At 49.1% G+C, this 15,056-nt stretch overlaps 1 protein-coding gene and 1 long non-coding RNA gene across 4 annotated transcripts in view; both read right to left on the bottom strand.

Annotated features, from left to right (window-relative positions):
- Positions 1-4,641, bottom strand: part of KIAA0513 (KIAA0513 ortholog) — a 59,529-nt gene extending 54,888 nt beyond the window's left edge. For all 3 annotated transcript variants that reach the window (XM_072819489.1, XM_072819492.1, XM_072819491.1), the window contains exon 1: positions 4,498-4,641. The gene's annotated coding sequence lies outside the window, so the exon portion shown is untranslated. The remainder of the gene's footprint in view (positions 1-4,497) is intronic.
- A 2,453-nt stretch (positions 4,642-7,094) lies between these two features.
- LOC140629994 (uncharacterized) lies at positions 7,095-14,857 on the bottom strand. The gene is made up of 2 exons (XR_012027777.1): positions 14,616-14,857; positions 7,095-7,755 (listed from the first exon to the last, which is right to left on the bottom strand). It is a non-coding gene; the product is annotated as an uncharacterized lncRNA (long non-coding RNA).
- Positions 14,858-15,056: the final 199 nt, after the last annotated feature.

Genomic DNA, 15,056 nt, shown 5'->3' with positions numbered 1-15,056 from the left:
GGTCCCCTCACCCTTGACACATGCGCATCACCCCTTACCTTGCAAGTTACAAAGAGCACAATGCTTTCTGTAAAAATACCTACATCCATGTCATTATCCCTAAAGAGAACCCAGCACCTCCTGCCAGGCTTTTCCTTTAACATGTTACTGGATCTTGTTGAAGTCCTCACCCCCAGAACCTATGAACATGACCTGATTCAGAAAAAGGGTCTTTGTAGATGTCATTAGTTAATTTAAGATAAACTCATAATGGAATACAACCAATTTGATGGTGTCCTTATATGAAGAGAAGAAACAGAGAGACACACATATAGGGTGAGGAAGGCCATGTGAACATAGAGGTAGAGACTGGAGTGATGTAGGCTACAAGCCAAGGAACACAAGGATTGCTGGAACCCACCACAGGCTGCGTGAGACGTGTGAACCAGTTCTCTCTCTGAACCCCCAAGCAGGAACCAACCCTGCCAGCTCTTTGACTTTGGACTCCTGGTCTCTAAAACTGTGGGAGAATAAACAGATGTTGTCTTAAGCCAATCAGTTTGTGAAACTTTGTTATAATAGTCCCAGGAAATTAGTACAGTAAGTTATTTGGTTTTCCTCTCTATCTAGTGTTTGAATTGTCTTCCCCAATGGCTGGCTAGTCAGCCTATTCTGACTGTCTCCAGTATAAGAAAACTAACTTGGTTTTCTACCAAGGCAGCAATCCCTCTCATCTTTGGAAAGGTCTGACTGTCGTTAAAATCATTCATTCAACAAATATTTATTGAGCACCTACTACATGCCAGGCACTATTTGGAGCACTATTTGGATATGGTGGTAAGTGGGCAGCAGACAATAAAAGCTTTCTCAAAGATCATTTCTTATCGTTATGAAGAAAATAAAATACTGTAATATAAAGTGGGTAGGTTGGGGGCCAGGAAGAAACTATTTTAATTGCTAAGGAAGTTCTAAAGATAGGACATTAGAGCAGTCACTTGAATGACAGGGAGCCAGCCATGGGACAATCTGGCAGAAGGAATAGCCAGTGCAAAGGCCCTGAGGCAGAGTGAACTGGATGTGCTCAAGGCACAAGAAGAAGGTGGGATTTTTGTGAGAGTGGTAATTGGTGAAGCTGGAGAAACAAGCAAAGTCAGCTAGCACTCACACAGCACCCCAAGTAGACCACAGTAACTTTGAATTCAATTCCCACAGGACTAGAAAGCCACTGAGGTGAGGTATGATTCAACCCATAGTTTTAAAAAGATTACTCTGGCATGATTAAGTTCTTAAAACTAAAATCTTTCTTGGGCACCTGGGTTCAATCCATTGGTTAAGTGTCTGCCTTTGGCTTGAGTCATGATTCCAGGTTCCTGGGATCTAGGCCTGTGTCAGGCTCTCTGCTCAGCAGAGTCTGCTTTTACCTCTCCCTCTGCCCCTTCCTCTGCTTCTGTGCTTGCTCTCTCTCTCTCTCAAATGAATAAATAAAATCTTTAAAAACAAAAAACTAAACTAAAGCTGGAAAGTTTTAGTTATGCATTGAATTGCATCTCCTAAAAAGATGCACTTCCTAAATGTAACTTGTGTCCTTTGGTTCTTGGGCCACTATAAAACAAGTTTAATAAATGACAGCCCTGAATCTTTTGTGACCATGGCTCCCCAGATGCTCAGGCTTACCAGCTGTAGTTCACTTACCACTGCAGCAATTTCCAATGAGTATTCTTGATTTTTTTCTATGTCCTTTTTAAATGTGATGTCCAGAAAACAACACAATACTCCAAGCATGGAATTGTAGATTGGAACTGTCATCTTTCTCATTCGGATCTATATATCTACTCTTGTGCCCTAAAATTGTCTTGGCTTTTAATTCTGTTTTGTACCACTGCCCACTGAAACATATCTCAGATAACCTCCCCATGAAGTCCTCGTGCAGATCTAGATGCCCCAATCTAAAAAGTAGAATTAAAGCGTGTTCTTCTCTAATGAGAACAGCTGTGCCCTGTTTAAAAAAAAAAAAGGTGTAACCATTATTCAGACAATGCCACGTATAAAATACTGCATCCAATAAACAAAATTACTGGGTCAGCTCCTCAGGTTTCACAACCACTGCACTTCTCTTCCGTGTGGAGGACAAGGAAAACTCTAAGGGCATGTTTCCCTAGAATTGCTTTGTTCTCTTGCATCAAAGCTGAAGACACCTAGACTATTTGGAAATGCCAAGCAATTGAGTAAGAGGCTCTTTGCAATCATACTTCCTACTAGATTTCTCAAAGACAGATAAACAAATCTGAGTAGATGCAGACTCTTTCAAGCTTGGGTGGGGGAAGTGGTGAAGGGGCAGCTGCACCAGGGAGCTGAGCAGAGTTAGCGAGGAGGCAAGAGGTGGGAGAGAGGGATGCTCTGCCAGCAGATGCTGGGGAAGCCCTGGTGTCCTCATCCTTAGATGTGCTGTCATCTGTCCTCTCTTTCCCACGTCCCATTCCACAGGCTGATGACAGGCTATTACATCTGGTTAACCCAGATGGCTATATTGACTATCTCCCTTCACCCCTAGGACCTAAGCGACTCTGGGCACTCACTCAGCCTCAGTTCTCTTATCTGTGATGTGGGAGTGATAACACCACCTATCACTCCAAGTTTATTGTGAAGCTCAATTGAGATTTTTGTAAAGTATCTGTCAGGTCAAAGGGAGGGGTTGTTACTGGCAACCAGATTTTACTACTCCCTTTGCATATTTTTCCTACTACTGGTTGAATTTTCATGACTTTTTTTTTTTTTTAATCTTCCCAGGTTGCTTTTGATGTTTCTTTTAACCTGATTATTTTCTTTTTGAGGGAGTAAGTAGAGAGAGAGAGAGAGAGAGAGAGATAGGATGTTGCATGACTCATCCTAAACCTTTCTTGGGGATGGTCCTAAAAAATGTCCTCTCGGGGTCACCATAAAGCAATTTACCTTGGAAGAGCCAAACTTAATTGCTGTGGAGAGAATCACTATCCTCCACTCTCTGGAATTCTGTAGCAAGTCATTTAAGGTTTGTGATTTATTCATGTCAACCAGGAGTACTTCTTCACTGTCTTTGGTCGTTACATTCTCAATTAATACAAACCACCTTCATATTAACTGACACATATAAAAGACATACAAAAGACACACACTGCAGGACAACATGGGAACGTGTCCCAGAACCACACAAGAGGCTGCAGATAATCTGTAATCGCTAAGAGTGCCTATGTGTGAATCCTCAGTCATCTTCATTTCTTTTCTGGAAAAAGGAAAATCTCATGAGTCAACTTTTTCATTGTGAGGTGATCACAAAAGCCTTTTGCCCTGTGCTTCATATGCGTAAGCAGGCTTATTTCTGAACAAAATGGACATAAAAACAGGTGGAAGGGAGAGACTGAATAATGAGAAAACATGAACTTTCAAAGAGAAAACCTGTAAAAGACTCAGGGGAGTGCTCATGCGTAACCAATCAAAGTCATTCTTTTATTTTCTTTGCTTAATTCCCTGTTGTAGATCTTGGCTGCCCCTGTGTAGCTTTCGGGAGGGGTCCCTCCAGTGAGACGAGTCTGAAGACGTTAGCATTAGGTGACAGTGGTCTGGGTGGCAGCCTGGCTAAAGCAGCCTGGTCCCCGACAGCTGTCTGCCAGCCTCTACCACTGACTCACCATACCGACAGCCTCCACACCAGGTGGCCTCGCCGGTGCCAGCTCAGAGGCAAGTTCCTGCTCATCTGCAGGTTGGCACCCTTGCCCTACACTTCACCACAGAGTCGGAGGAGCTGGCCACGGCTAGTGCCCACTGCAAAGTCCTTCTCTGAAATCCAATCAAGGTGCAACCTAAGAAAGCACAAACCCCGAACTGGCGGGAAAATGCACCCAGCTCCAGGAAGACCACATCCAGTCCCTTCCAGTTCCCGGGCCCCTGGGTCAGAGCCCCCTGAACCAGCTGCTGTAAGCTGAGCTGCTCCCGCTGCGCCCGCGCTGCTGTGCCCTCCGCAAACGTCCACGGGGCCGGGGAGCCTGGGAAGGCACAGGGCGAGTTGACGGGGCGGCACCCCATCCAGAGCCCGCTCTCCCTCACCCCATACCCCACCCGTCCGCCTCCCGGGCAGAGAGGCAGCGAACTTGGGACTGAACACCCAGCACGAGTTGGCAGATGTCTTTCCCATCCTGGCTGCAGCCGCCCCTCCCCAGCATGTCCTTGCAGGAATCGGGGGGTTCTTCTTCCCCCAAGATTGAGGAGCCGACTCCACCCCAAAGCCACCGGCCGACACCAGCTGCACGGGGTGGGGGGGGGCCGTGCCCATCCCCAGCAGGTGCCGCACGGCCCGCACTCGGCGGGCTCCCGGCCCCCCATCCCCGCCGACCCCAGCCGCGCCGCCCCTGCAGCAGCCCCCGAGGCCCCGACCCCCGCCCCGCCATCCCACGGCCCGTCGCCCGCTGGCCCTCGGGTAGCCCCGCGCCGCCCGGACCACTGACGCGCTTCCCCCCCACGGGCGCCGGCGGGAGCCTCTCTCACCGCGGCGGGGCGCCGGCCGGCGGGTCGGGCCGGGGAACGAGCGGCCGCCTCCGGGCTCCGCGCTGCGGCCACTGCGCGGGCCTGAGAGCCGGGTCCTTCCGAGGCGCCAGCGCTCGAGCTGTCAGTCAGCTGGCCGGTCCCGCCCCCCGCCCGGCGCCGTCTGCGCAGGCGCGAGAGCGGCCCCGCCCCGCCCCACGCGGGCGGCCCGGGCGCGGGTCACGTGACGGGGCGGGGCGCTGCTGGCGGCTGGAGCCCGAGGGTCGCGGCGCGCCTGTCCCGGTCCTGCCGTCGCGGCTCGCGCGCTCGGGCTCCCCCCTTGGGCCGCCGTTCCGGAAAGTCCTGGAGCCGGTTTCCTGGGGCTGCTCAAAACCAGGGCTCCCCCGGGGAAGCGCTGGGTGGGACGGGCCGCTCTGCGAGCTCGGGACTGGGGGATTTGGTGACCTGGGTCGGGAGGCCTGGGGAGCCCCGGCCTGGAGCCGGGGAGGGAGGCCTGGTTCCCCTTGCTGCCGGGCCCTGCGTATCTTCCCATTCCAGGGAGACGGTAACTAGCAGACTTTTAAAGTAAGTCAGGCAAGGATGCATGCTATACGAGGGCAATCTGAGGCCTGATTGATTTTTTAAAGGGGTGCATCTTACTAACAGCTGATAGAATCCACCCCTTGCCTGCACCAAAAGTTCTAGGCCAGTCTGCATCTGGTCAGCAAATGGAGTAAATGACTTTCAGTCCAAGGGTTCTTGCTTCCTCCACGTCTCTAAAATTTAAAAAGAGAAGAAAAGAGGTTAAAAAAAAAAAAAAGAGGAATGTCTCCTATGGAAGCTTTTTCAAGAGGAAAGGGGTTATAGAAACAAACTGACACTCCCAGTAATTTGGAGGTTTTGTCAAACTGGGTTCCAGCACCAGCCAAATAGCCAAAACTGGGTTCCAGCACCAGCACCAGCACCTAAATTCTTATGATCCCAGAGAGTGGGCTCACATTCTGCAAACAGGTTTCCACAGCTGCATTACAGAGCTCTAGTGCTCCTTCTGGTGGTTGCTTGTATGAAATAATAACGCCCCGGCTAAATAAATGCAGTGCTCTCTGAAATAGGGCAGTTTTAGAAAATTGCAGGTTCTCTGAAGTCCTAGGGGTTACACAGGAGGATCTGGAGTTCCGCCACTTAGGAAAAAAGGTGATGTGAACTGATGACCAAGAATCTTTCCTGTGCCCTGAATGCACCTGCTGGTCCCCGAGAAGATGACCTCCAGGAATTAAGACTTGCTTGGCAAAGTTTAGAGAACAAAAAGATAAAGCTGGAGTTATGGGGCCCTCAGTGCTAGAGCTGCTTCTGATCCAGATTTGCTTGACCAGCTCGGTGTGGCCAGCATGTATGAGAAGCTGGATCTGGGAGTATTTCAAGTTTGATATGAACTCAGGAAGGGAAGGAGTGTGAGGTAGCCTTCATTCCCTTAAGTGGACACAACAGATAGGTGGGCATGCTGTTAGTGCCTCCAGCAGAATACGAGCCCATCTGGTGGACTTTATGGGAAGAGGATTATTGTATCTGTGGATGGGGGAACTCCTCACCTAGTTTAGTGAGTGAACACAGCATGAGGCCAAGACTCAAGCAGCTCTGACCTGACTCTGGTGATGACAACTATTCAGGAAAACTGGAAAATGTGAGCTCATTCAGGGTCAGATTCCATTTGGGGAAAGTATCATTTCTCAAGAGATTAAAGTGAACCCTCTCTCCATCTCATAAAAGATCTTCTGACTTTGCTGGAAGGTTGGAGAGAGGGAGCTACGTGGCCATTAAAAAAAAGGTGGAGGAGAGAGTTCTCCAAGCCACGGGCCAGTGAACTGGACATTGGGCGTGGGAAATACTCAGGACAGATTACTCACAAAAAATATTTGTGACCCCTCAGAAGAGGAAGCACCGATGACAAAGACCAAGTCATGCATGCTAGGTTAACCATATTTCTGTTGTGAAATGTGAAGACTGCTAAGTCAGGAAATATGCTAGAAATAGTGCGTTTGGACCTGGAAGGTGTATTTACCAAGATTCTTTCAATTGTAAGTCATAGAATTTAAACTTTTTTTCCAGAAAAAGGGAATATGTTGGCTCATATAACACACCTAAATTCTGGGGTTGGCTCAGCAGGATCCAGGGGGGCCAGTGATGTCATCAGAGCTCAGTCTCTCTCCCCTACTTGCTTCCCTGTGAGCTGGCTTCATTCTAGGATCAGGTGCTTTTTTTACAAGGTGGTCTTCAGGAACAACCGGCAAATAGTTCTTTCAACTTAGCAACCCCAGGGGGAAAGGACTCTGCCCTTCAGTATTTCCAGAAGAAGTCCTAGGATTTGATCTAAATGGACCAACATTGGTCACATGCTCACCCCTTGAATCAATCTCTGAAGCCAGGTTGTGGGGATAAGTGGATTGGCCATACCTGGAGAGGAGTGAGGCTGGCTCCTTGGGTGAAGAGCACGGGGAGTGTGGGTCCCCACAGGAAACTGAGGAAGACAGACTCTGAGCAGGTGGGGGAATGCAACCAGATATCCAGGACAAAGCATTTGCTGAGCTCTCTCGTGATATTGTATAAAGGACATGAAGAAAGGGTGGGAGAAATAGTAAATTTATTGGATGGCTGAGTCAATACTCAAAAATACTTTGACTAGAGGGTGGCTCTGAAAAAGTAATAGGAGCACAACCAGGCGATGTGCCTTAGCATCACTTCTGCTTCTAGTGGCCCACCATGCCTATTTCCTCCCCCTTTGGAACATATTGCCACAAATGTTGTGGCTTATAACAACACAGATTTATTATCTTACAGTACTGGAGGTCAAGTTCTAAAATCAAGGTATTGGCAGGGCTGCCTTCCTTCTGAAGGCCCTGGGGGAGGATGGCCTCCTTGTTGATCCTGCTTCTGGGGACCTCCAGCATCCCTTGGCTGGGGGCGCCTTCCTCCATCTTCAAAGGCTGGAGTAGTTCCCAACTTTTCTGTGTCCTTCCAGGCACTGATGCGTATTTAGAGCACAAGCTGGTTGTTTTGTCTGTCAGGGTGGGTTTTCTACCTGCCCCGGATAGTCAGGGAGCACAGTGTGGGCAGCAGTGCTGAGCAGTGCTGAGCAGCAGGGATGTGTCCTCCTCAGGGCATTGGACCAGGAGGCACCGTATCAGTTGTCTCATTATTGCTGATGCTGTTGACCACTGGTTGAGATGGTAACAGATTTCTTTACTGTAAAGGGTTTTTTCCCCCTCTTTGTCAATAATTAGTAACCTGTGGGAAAGATACTTTTAGACAAAATGCTGAGTGCTCTAACCCGATGGCTCTGTCAACATTACTTGACATTTCCTTGCATCTGTCCTTGTCCTTCCCCAGCTCTGCTCTCCACAAAGCAGCTAAAGTCACCTTTAGAAACCACAAAGGTGACTGAATCCTCCAGCGGCTTCCTACTGCCCCTGACACAGCCAGAATCCTTCTGGTTGTTCGGGTGGAGCTTGACCTGGCCCTTCCAAGCTCTCCAGACTGGTCTCCTCACTCTCCCTCACCCTCTGCACACTGGCCCCTTATAGTACTTCCAGCAATCCGTGCTGCTTTCTACTGTAAGTCCTCCCCATCTACCCTTTTGCCTGGAACCCTCTACCTCCATCCCCTGCATCCCCTTGCTTATCAAATACCCACGTGTCCTTCACCTATCACACCCAAAACGAAGCCATGTGACCTCCAGGCCAGACCAGGCCAGGCCAGGCCAGATTCCAGGTATACCCTTTCACCACACAATATCCTTTTCCTTTATAGGAACGCCTGTTTGTAATTGTGCACTTATTAACTTGTTCACTTAGTTTGTGTGCTCTGTAACAGGCAGGGACATTGTCTGGTTTTGCTTACTCATGTGTCTGCAGCACCTAGCAAGGTGCTAAATACAGAGTAGATCATTAAATGCTTGTCAAATAAACCAGTGAGTTTAAGACAAGGGGGGCGGGGGACAAGAAGATGAGCACAAATGGGCAGGCGCTTGCTTCCAGGACTTCCAGGAGACTTGGTGATGGGGCCTTTGGCAGCTGGAACAAGCAAGCCATCAGGGCTTGGTATAGAGCTGCACTGGTACACAGCCTGGCCTCTGACTCCTTGAAGAAGGAGTTTGTAATGGTCTGAAGAACAGGATCTTCACAGACGGACAGAAGGGAGGCAGCACAGGCTAGCTGTGCTTTCTGCTTCCGTTGGGCAATCACTTCATTCTAAGCCTCAGTTTCATTAGCTGTGCAAAGGGATCACACCAGCTTCCTAGGGCTGTGAGGATGAAGGGAGTATATGTGTATTACAGCAGCAAAGACAGATCTGTCCTGAATCCTGGCTCTCCCCTCCTAGCTGTGTGACCTTGAGCACACTGCTTAACCTGAGCCTGTTTCTTCATCTATGAAAGGAGCCACCCATAGTGTGTTCACTCACTCATTACATGCATATTAATTGGTTGATCGAGCTGGGGCTGTGCTAGTGGACAAAAGCAACAAAACTACCTGCCTTTCATGAGGCTTGTGCTATAGCCAGAGATAAACACTGGAGTAAGTGACTAAGTAAAAGATACATGATAAATAAAACTGAGGTGTGACAAGGAGCAAAGCAGGGAGGGGGGAACTGAACTACCGTGGGAATGGGAGGGAGGAGGAAATTTTAGAAAGCACTCCAGGGAGGAAGACACCACAGTACAGTTTCTGAACTGAAGGGCATGAGAGTTATTGAGGTGACACAGAAGGCCAAGCCCAGAGCATGGGACTCGGTAGGTTCTCCATACACGTCCACTAGCCACACACCTTCCCCACCAAGCATGGGCATGATGCCCCTGCAGGCTCTACCCACAACTGGAGGTGAGGTGTCCCTGTGAAAAGGAATTCAGGACACATCATAGTACATTGGATTCTTTAGGCTCTCTGGGCCTGGTCCAATGCCATGGTTTGTGGACTGTCAGCCTTCTGGCTTCCCTATTTTGGCCGTTGCATTCAACACCACAAAGGCCGTGGTAAAAAATAAGGAACAACCCAAACCCCCTTCCAGAAGAAACCTCTGATTTTCCACTGTACAACTTCTAGAAGCATCCCTCTCTTTCTCTCCCGCTGTTTACTTGAAATGGAGTGCACAAATCCCAAGTGTACATAGCTGGATGAACTGACACCAAGTGGGCACCCATACAACTAGCACCCAGATCAAACCATGGAGTATGATTAATTCAATGGTGACCACTGTTGGGCCATCTTTCTATAACAAAGATGAGTTTTGCCTGATTTTGAACCTTTTAGTAATGGAATCATATAGTATGCATGGTCTTATGTCTTAGCGTCTTTAACCCAACATGTACTTGAGAGGTTGATTTCTATTGTTGTAAAGCAGTTCATGGTGTGAGTATACACTGTTTATTCATTCTGCCAGTCATGGGCATTTAGGTTATTTCCAGTTTGGGGTAATTGTGGACAGTGCTGTGTGAACGTTCTAGCACATGTCTTTTGGTGAGCATAAGTTTGTACATGTTCAGTGTCAGCAGATAGTAATAGTTGTCCATGGGGGTTTAATAATGACCTTCCCACGAGCAGTGCATGGAAGTTCTAGTTACTCCAGATGCTTGTCAATGCTTCGTGCTTTTTCGTTTTATTCTGGTGAGTGTGTAAATATTTCACTGTGGTTTAAGTTTGCATTTCCCTGATGAAAAGAAGAGCTTTTCATGTTTTGGGTAGTCTATTCTATGACATTTGAATGTTTTGCCAATTGTTGTATTGTCTCATTTCATTATGTTTCCATGTATTCAAAAATAAATACGTGGTTAAAAAATTAACAAATGACAGACCCATTTCTTGTATTATCTGTCCAGGGATATTCTCTGTACATATAAACATACGTATCTCCCCACTCTGCTTGCTTTCTTTTTTAAATTTTTTAAAAAGACTTTATTTATTTATTCATGACAGAGAGAGAGAGAAAGAGAGAGGCAGAGGGAGAAGCAGGCTCCATGCCGGCAGCCTGACGTGGGACTCAATCCTGGGTCTCCAGGATCACACCCAGGGCTGAAGGCGGCACTAAACCACTGGGCCACCGGGGCTGCCCCCCCCACTCTGCTTTCTTACACAAGAACACACACAGTGTGACATAATAAACTTGATATACCTTGAAGACCATACATTTGAATTCATGAAAATCTGTCTCAATTTCTTTTTACAATTGTACAGCACAGTATTCCTATTTGTGTGTACGACATATTTTCCCTAAAATATTCACAGCATGCAGGGTGCTGCCAGCTTTTTGCTTCTACAGCATGCTACCGTATGTACTCAAGTGCAAACAGCTTTGTACATGTGGTTAAGTCTATCTGTAGGATAAAGTCCTAAGGGGAATTGCTGGGTCAGAGGGCATGTACATTTAAATTTTTGTGGTTCATATTGCTATCTTGAGCTACAAAAAGATGAACAAATTTACAATTGCATCAGCTGAGTCTGTTTGCCAACATCAAGTATTACCAAACTTTCATCTTTGCCAATCTACTAAGTGAAAAATGGCATCTCCTTGTACTTCAAATTTGCATTCACTCCTTTTACTTTGAATGAGCCTGAGCATCTTTTCATATGTTTGAATGCAGCCTCTGCTTTAAAAGGGCTGCTTCCTGGGACAAGTGATGAGCTGGAAACCAGCTCCTGAAGGATAAACAGAACTAGCTTGGGACATGGGATGTTTCCCATCCCTGCCAAAGGGATGGGAAATACTAGGTTTTCTTATCCCAGAGCTTCAGTGAAATCAGGGAGAGGTAAAACAATAACAACAACAACAAAAAAATAAACCCAAACCTCTGAGTTGAACTAGTCTTAAAACAGGAAGAAACCGTAGAAATCAAGTCTAATCTCATATTTTAGAGATAAAACAAAAGCTGAGGCTTGACGAGGGGAAATGACTTGCATAAGAGATTTTTAAAAACATACCAATTTTGTTGAGAAAGAGATGAAAACCCTTAAAAAACAGAATTGTTTTGGTCAATGCCTGCCGTCCCTGTTAAATATTTTAATGAATGATTTTACCATGCCATTTCCTACAGCAAGGGGTGCACTTTCAAAGTCATGATAAACAAGCCTAAACCAGGATCAAAAAGCATAGGCAAGACAAGTGTGGGGGTGATGAGAATCGTGGGGGTGAGGATCCCTCCACTCTTCCTTTCTTGTGAAGGACTTTGAAATGGGCCAAAAAGATTATTAGGTGTCTTCAGTGAACAACCAAACATCTGGCACACCCTTCCGGATTATCTGGTTCCACGGGGTCTTCTCCTTTCTTTAAGCTATTTATTACTTTATAAATAGCAGAGACCTGATAGCAATGCTAGTGATTCTTGTCCATAGATATTAGACATAAAGTCAATTTTGTCTGATCAAAGTTCATTTGATGTGCCTCCCTCACTGTAGAAACCAGTTCTGCATCTATTAAGTAAGTTCAGCTATTAAGCACATTCATTCCTACTGCCTAGATACATGTCTGCCTTTTGGATTTATCTCTGAACCAACTGTATCATTTTATATGCCTCATTAATTAATAAGTAAATTAAATCTTTGACAGTTGAATTTTTTTGTCTGAGATACACCCCCCCCTTAAAAAAAAGACCCATTGTGGGGCCTGTGGGTGGCTTGGTCAAACATCTCACTCTTTTTTTAATTTTTTAAACATTTTATTTATTTATTCATGAGAGACACAGAGAGAAGGCAGAGACATAGGGAGAGGAATAAGCAGGCTCCTTGCGGGGAGCCTGATGTTGGACTCAATCCCCGGGGAACTCTGGGATCACACCCTGAGCCAAAGGCAGACGCTCAACGGCTGAATCACCCAGGAGTCCCAGCATCCCACCCTTGATTTCATAATCTCAGAGCCACGAGATCCTAAGATTCTCTTTCTCAAAAAATAAAACCAGAAAGACCTATTCTTTTTAACACTACTCATAAGAAGGATATCCCAAATACAGGGCAACTTGCGGTCTTGGTGTTATTCAAAGATAACCATCCTTTCAGCCAAAACATAAAGAACTGATCACTGATTAAAGGCCTCACTCACTTTCTTCCCTCAGGGAAACAAATCCTGACTCAAAGATAGCAGGATACAGGAGGCTCAGAGAGAGCTGACTAAATGCACAGCACCACTTTGAATCAAGAAGTACAAGATACAATAACAGAAGTTTAGGGGGCCCTGCCTGGCTCAGTTGGTTAAGTGGCTGCCTTCAGCTCTGGTCATGATCCTGGGGTCCTGGGATGGAGTCCTGCATCAGGCTCCCTGCTCGGCTGGGAGCCTGCTTCTCCCTCTCCCTCTCCCTCTGCCATTCCCCCTGCTTGTGCTCTCTTTCTCTGTTAAATAAATCAATAAAATCTTAAAAAAAAAAAAAAAACTAAGTTTCTAAATGCACTCCTTACATCCAGAAGTTGAGCCTGTAATCAGGGTTCCTGGAAGCAAGAACGGTTGATGGTGAGAAGGCGGCTTGCACCCCTCAGGTGCAGAGGTTGAGCTGGAATTGGGGTTCCTGGAAGCAAGGACGGTAGACAGTGGGAAGGGGACTTGCACCCCTCAGGTGCAGAAGTTGAGCTGGAATTGGGGTTCCTGGAAGCGAGAAGGTAGACGGTGAGAAGGCAAGGATGGTAGACGGTGAGAAGGCAGCTTGCACCCCTTAGGTCCAGAAGCTGAGCTGGGATCGGGGTTCCTGGAAGCAAGACAGTAGACGGGGAGAAGGCGGCTTGTCCCCCTCAGGGCCAGAAGCTGAGCTGGAATCGGGGTTCCTGGAAGTAAGGACGCTAGATGGGGAGAAGAAGGCAGCTTGCACCCTCAGGTGCAGAAGCTGAGCTGGGATCGGGGTTCCTGGAAGTAAGAATGGTAGACGGGGAGAAGGTGGCTTGCACCCCTCGGGTGCAGAAGCTGAGCTGGGATCGGGGTTCCTGGAAGCAAGGACGGTAGATGGTGAGAAGGCAAGAATGGTGGACGCTGAGAAGGCGGCCTGCACCCTCAGGTGCAGAAGCTGAGCTGGGATCGGGGTTCCTAGAAGCAAGGATGCTAGATGGGGAGAAGGCAGCCTGCCCCCCGCAGGGCCAAAAGCTGAGCTGGAATCGGGGTTCCTGGAAGCAAGGACGCTAGATGGGGAGAAGTCGGCTTGCACCCCTCAGGTCCAGAAGTTGAGCTGGGATCGGGGTTCCTGGAAGCAAGGATGGTAGACGGGAGAAGGCGGCTTGCACCCCTTAGGTCCAGAAGCTGAGCTGGGATCGGGGTACCTGGAAGCAAGGACGGTAGATTGTGAGAAGGCAAGAATGGTAGACGCTGAGAAGGCGGCTTGCACCCCTCGGGTGCAGAAGCTGAGCTGGGATCGGGGTTCCTGGAAGCAAGGACGGTAGACAGTGGGAAGGGGACTTGCACCCCTCAGGTGCAGAAGTTGAGCTGGAATTGGGGTTCCTGGAAGCAAGAAGGTAGATGGTGAGAAGGCAAGGATGGTAGATGCTGAGAAGGCGGCTTGCACCCCTTAGGTCCAGAAGCTGAGCTGGGATCGGGGTTCCTGGAAGCAAGAACGGTAGACGGGGAGAAGGTGGCCTGCACCCTCAGGTGCAGAAGCTGAGCTGGGATCGGGGTTCCTGGAAGCAAGGATGCTAGATGGGGAGAAGGCAGCCTGCCCCCCTCAGGGACAAAAGCTGAGCTGGAATCGGGGTTCCTGGAAGCAAGGACGCTAGATGGGGAGAAGTCGGCCTGCACCCCTCAGGTCCAGAAGTTGAGCTGGGATCGGGGTTCCTGGAAGCAAGGACGGTAGATGGGGAGAAGGTGGCTTGCACCCCTCAGGTCCAGAAGTTGAGCTGGGATCGGGGTTCCCGGAAGCAAGGATGGTAGACGGGAGAAGGCTGCTTGCACCCCTCGGGTGCAGAAGCTGAGCTGGGGTCGGGGTTCCTGGAAGCAAGGACGGTAGACGGGAGAAGGCGGCCTGCAGGCGCTGAGTCTGGGGGACCCCTTGGCTGTGATTACTGCTTTGGTTACTCTGACAATCAGCCAGTACTTACCAGCTGAACAACAAACACTAGGCACCTACCTCCCAGCCCTGCGAAAACTGCCCCGGATAGGAAAGCCAAAGAAATAAACAGCACGAGTCTAACCTTCGAAGCCCCGAGGATGTAGCACCGGGAAGGAATCGCGGTCCGCCCCGGGCGGGGAGCCGAGTCGCGGCGCACCCCAGGAGTCCTCGGCCCCGCGCGCTTCCCCTTTCCCCCACGTGCCTTCTGGCTCAATGGTTTGCACTCCCGCTCCCCCGGTTCCCCATTTCCGAGCTCTGGCTCCGCACATGGCCCGAGCCACACCCCGAGCTGGCGGCGGGCTCCGGGGCAGGTGCGCTCGCGGCGGCGGCGGGCGGCGGGCGGCGGGCGGCGGGCGGCGGGCGGCGCGGCTTGGCCCACGCGGCACCCCGTAGCCCCCGTCCTTTCTCCTCCGGACTCCAGGGCGGACGGACCCCTTTATTTTGGCGGCAGGAGCTTTAGACTAAGCGCTGCCTCTGACCAGGAAGTAGCAGCCTGTGAGACTCGGCTCCGCAAGGCCCCTGG

This window comes from Canis lupus, chromosome 3 (genome assembly GCF_048164855.1).
Source record: "Canis lupus baileyi chromosome 3, mCanLup2.hap1, whole genome shotgun sequence".
Classification (NCBI taxonomy): domain Eukaryota; kingdom Metazoa; phylum Chordata; class Mammalia; order Carnivora; family Canidae; genus Canis; species Canis lupus.
This window is presented reverse-complemented; position numbering and strand designations above follow the sequence as displayed.